This window comes from Cyanistes caeruleus, unplaced genomic scaffold, assembly GCF_971803275.1.
Source record: "Cyanistes caeruleus unplaced genomic scaffold, bCyaCae1.hap1.1 HAP1_SCAFFOLD_69, whole genome shotgun sequence".
Classification (NCBI taxonomy): Eukaryota; Metazoa; Chordata; class Aves; order Passeriformes; family Paridae; genus Cyanistes; species Cyanistes caeruleus.
This window is the reverse complement of record NW_028255886.1, coordinates 2,302,501-2,307,500: the sequence shown is the minus strand read 5'-3', so window position 1 is coordinate 2,307,500 and position 5,000 is coordinate 2,302,501.

Here is a 5,000-nt window from a genome sequence, read left to right as displayed (position 1 = left end):
TCTCTCTCTCTCTCTCTCTCTCTCTCTGTGTGTTCTCGGCTCACACGCTCGAGCCGCACCGCCGCCCGAGCGCTGCTCGCGGCCGGCACCCACGGGGCGCTTTTCTTTCTTTCTTTCCCGGCGACCGGGGCCGGCACCCCTCGCCACACGGCTTTTCTTGGGGTTTCAAGTCCAAGGACACCTGAGGGGCTCGCGGGGCCACGCGGCCGTCACACAGCCCGGGACGGTAAAGACGCCCTTGGCCCGGCACGGCGGGAAAGGGACGCCAAAACCTCGCCTGCGACGGGAAGCGAATTGGAGAGGAGACCAACCCTGGCCGAGCACCGGACACACCGCCGTGGGCTTCCCCATGACAGAGAAGCCCCGGAAGGAGCCGGCCCGCCGGGGGCCCTCTCCGACGCGACCCGAAAAGCCTCATCGATCGGGTTTTGTTGGTGTGGGGAGGAGAAGAGAGGAGGAGGAGGAGGAGGAGGAGGAGGAGGAGGAGAAGCAAACGAGCGTGAAGAACAGGAGCGACGACAAGGGCCCCGCGGCCACGGTCCTGGGACAACGGCAACGGCAACCCCAACGTGCGCGCCCCACCGGCCGACACCGCCACGGTCCAGGCGGGCAGCGGGCGGACGGCCGCGGGACTCCGCGTGCGTGCGTGCGAGCGGGGAACTCGTCCCCGAGAGACCGCCCCCGCGGGCTCGGCGCCGTCGAGCCTCCTCGACGCGCCCCCGGGGCCCGCCGACGCCGGCGGGCCGCTTGGCTTTCGGGACAATTTCGGCTGATCGCAGCGGGAGGAGCGCGCGGGGGGTGCCGCCACCCACCCGCATCTGCGGACAACGGTTCCCTCTAACTGGACGACAACGGCAAAGATGGGAGACGCCACACACCCCGCCGGGGGCCGGGACGTCGGGGGTTTTCACACCCCTTTTTCCCCTTCCCCGAGGGGAACCCATCCGGGAAAGCGTGCGACAAAAAAAGGTTGCCACCGACCGCGAGAGGCCACGGGGCCCCCCCAAACCCGGCTTTAGCGCCCGGCCTCGCGGCGATCGGCTTTTTTTTTTCCATCCCCCGGAAAAAAACAAAACCAAAAAAAAAAAAAAAAACCGGGGGGGAAACGGCAAACCAGGAGCAGAAAAAAACGATAAAAAGGCACATGGCGCGTCGCAGGACCCGTGCTAGCCACGGGGGCCGCGGGCCCGGGGATGGGGGGTGGGGGCGAGGCCCGCGCCTCTCACTCCCCAACGACACCACCGCCACCCACGAGGTTTTTCTCCCTGCCCCCCTTCGCTTTTCGCTTGGGGGCGGGGCCCGCACGCCTCTGCGGACGCTTGGCTTTTTCTCGGTGCCGCGGCTTAGGGCCGCAAAAGGGAGCGGCGGGCAGAAAGCCCTCACACCCCCAGAAAATACGGAGGAGACCGGGCGGGCAGACCCCCACGCTCTGCCCCGCACGCCTACAAGCGAAAGAAAACGAAGCGGGGACCCCGTTCGCAACCCAGCCCGCCGGGCCACGGTGGCTCGGTCCGCACCGGCCACGACAACTGAGGAAGGGCGAGGCGCCGCCGCCTCGCCCGCGCCATCTCTCTCTCTCTCGGCCCGGGGGCATTTTTCCCCGTCGCGTTCGGGTGTCCGCACGCGGGCGGGGCCGGCCACCGCGGCCGGCCGCCGCCCCTGAAACAAATTCCGCCCGCAAAAGCGCGGGTCCCCGGCTTAAGGCCGAGGAAGGGGGAACGAGGGCCACAACAACTCGGGGCGGGGGACACAACCCGGTCTTCGGGGACGGGCCGGGGGTGGGGTGGTAAAGCCTCGAACGAAGCTCGAGCAACGGTTAGACAGAGGCGCCCCCGGCCGACGTCTGCCCCCGGCTGCCGGGCCCACACCGTGGCCCACCGAGACCGCCAGCCGAAAAACAAAAAAAAAAAACTGCACCCCGCCGAGGGGGGCCCCCCGGCTTAAGGCCGAGCACATAAGGGACGAGGCGCCGCCGCCTCGCCCGCCAGCCACCGGCATTCGCTTCCCCGCCCCAGGGCTGGGGCGGGGGGGAGGGAGGCGGGACTGGACCGGAATCGGCAGCAGCACGACCAGAGCGGGGGGGACCCGCCTGCGGCTTCTCTGCCTCCTCCACGCCCTTCCCTTCTCGCCTCGGCCGCCCGCGCGGCAACACTCTCTCTGGGCAAGCAGCACACGCTTCCTCGGCATCACGACAAGCTGGCCCCCCCCACCATCGGCACGATGGGTAGCACGGGGGAAGCGGGACGAGCCCCGCGACTCGGTCCCGCCGAGGCGGCAACACACTCCCTTCTCTCTCTGGGCAAGCAGCGGCAACGACGCCTCCTCGGCCTGGCAAAACAAAGCTGCCCCACCGGCACGATGGGTAGCACGGGAAGCGGGACGAGCCCCGCGACTCGGTCCCGCCGAGGCGGCAACACACTCCCTTCTCTCTCTGGGCAAGCAGCGGCAACGACGCCTCCTCGGCCTGGCAAACAAAGCTGCCCCACCGGCACGATGGGTAGCACGGGAAGCGGGACGAGCCCCGCGACTCGGTCCCGCCGAGGCGGCACACTCTCGGTTTCTCTCTCGGGCCTCCCTTGCCGGCGGCTCTCCCCTTCGTTTCTCTCTGAGCTCAGCGCCGGCGACCGGCCGGGCGGCCGGCCCGTAGCTTCGCCTCCGGAGGACACAGGCACGGTAGCAGCCTGGGGGAGACGACCCGTTACCTCGCTCCCATAATACGGAGATACGTGTCCGAGGCCGCCGATGCCTGCAAGTGACCGTAGCGTACGTGACCGGGGCAAAGCGGCGGCGCTAGCCGCCTCCTAGCATGACGTAACTGGAGGCAGCTGAAAACAGCGACCCCTTGGTGAACTTCCAGAGCCGGCGCGGACACCAGGTCTACCTCGACCGCGGACACCACGTCTACCCCGACCGCGGACAGCAGGTCTACCCCGGCCTGGGACAACACGTCTACCCCGACCGCGGACAGCAGGTCTACCCCGACCGGGGGACAACACGTCTACCCCGACCGCGGACAGCAGGTCTACCCCGACGGGGGGACACCACGTCTACCCCGACCGCGGACAGCAGGTCTACCCCGGCCTGGGACAACACGTCTACCCCGACCGCGGACAGCAGGTCTACCCCGACCGGGGGGACAACACGTCTACCCCGACCGCGGACAGCAGGTCTACCCCGGCCTGGGACAACACGTCTACCCCGACCGCGGACAGCAGGTCTACCCCGACCGGGGGACACCACGTCTACCCCGACCGCGGACAGCAGGTCTACCCCGACCGGGGGACACCACGTCTACCCCGACCGCGGACAGCAGGTCTACCCCGACCGGGGGACACCACGTCTACCCCGACCGCGGACAGCAGGTCTACCCCGGCCTGGGACAACACGTCTACCCCGACCGCGGACAGCAGGTCTACCCCGGCCTGGGACAACACGTCTACCCCGACCGCGGACAGCAGGTCTACCCCGACCGGGGGACACCACGTCTACCCCGACCTGGGACAGCAGGTCTACCCCGGCCTGGGACAACACGTCTACCCCGACCTGGGACAGCAGGTCTACCCCGACCGCGGGACACCAGGTCTACCCCGACCGCGGACAGGAGGTCTACCCCGGCCTGGGACAACACGTCTACCCCGACCTGGGACAGCAGGGCTGCCCCGACCACGGGCAGCAGGTCTTCCCCGTCCGGGAGACAAGGGTACCCCGCTGAAATTTGCCTCGTGTCCCGCCACCGGGCCAGGCCTGTCAGGCGGCCCCGGCCCTGGGTGGACCCAACCTCCCGGGGCCGCCCGCCACCGGGGTAGTCCTGTCGGCCGCCTCCGCGCCGGCCGCCCCCTGCGGCTTCTGACGCCGTGCCCGGCGGCGGCGGTGGCGGCGGCGGCGGCGGCCTGCCCCGGAGGCGGGAGACCGACCTGTGCGCCCCTCGGCCGTCGGGTAGCTTCGGCGGCCCCGTCCCTCCCGATATTGCCGCTCCCTAGACCGAGGCGTATTTTTGACCGTTGCTTTATTTTGCTTTTTTTCACGCACGCAGGCACGCAGGCACACGCCCTCACCCACGGCCACACGCGCACCCACCCCTTCCCTTCTTCTTTCGTCTTTTTCCCGAAAGGACGGCTCTCGCGTCGGGGCGGAACACCAACGCTTCGCCGGGATCCGAAATTCTCGGCCCATCCCATTTCCGTTCCTGCGTGCGCGGCCGGACGCCTCCCAGCCGAGCCGACGGGCGGCTCGCGGCCCGCGCCCGGCCTGCCGACGCGCTCGACCGGCCGCGGGGCGTCCCCGCCACGCCTGCGGGGAGCAGAAGCGGCACCGGCCAGCCGGCGGGACCTGGGGGCGGACAGCGGGGGAAAGGAAGCGGGCGGGAGGGTGCGGTGGGACGCGGCGGGAAGAAAGACGCCGGCCCCCGGCGTGACTCGACTCGAATCGCCGGCAGAAGCGGCGAGCGGGCGGGCGGGCGGCCGGCTCTTCGGCGGTCCGCGGAGGTCTTTGGCCCCGGGCCCGCCTCCGGGGGCTCGCCGCCGAGGCGTGCGGGGCCCGGCACGGAACCGCCGCTCCCGCGGCGGCGCCTTTCCGGGCTTTTCCCCGCCCCCTGCTGGGCGGGCGATGCCGGCCCGGCGGCCCCGCCCTCCGACGTCACCCTGCCTCGGCACCTCCTTCCGGGCTTGCCCCGCCCGCCCCCCTGCTGGGCGACGGTTCGGGCCGCCGCCGTCGGCCCCTCCCCGCCCACGCCCCGGGCGGCTCCTCCTCAAGCGGCCGGCCGCTCGGCACCGCGACAACGCCTGCGGGGGCTGAGGAGCGGGCCGACGGGGCCGCCGGCGGCCTGAGCCTCGGCGCCCTCCCTTTCCGAGGAAGCTTTCTCGCCGGCGCTCTCTCGGAGGCTTTCGCGCCCACGGCGGCTTCCTTCCCGCTCGGCCCCCGGCCGGCCCCGCCGAAACCTGCAGGCGGACGGCGGCCCCGCCGATCGAGCCAGGCGGGCAGAAACCGAGGCGGCGGCGGGG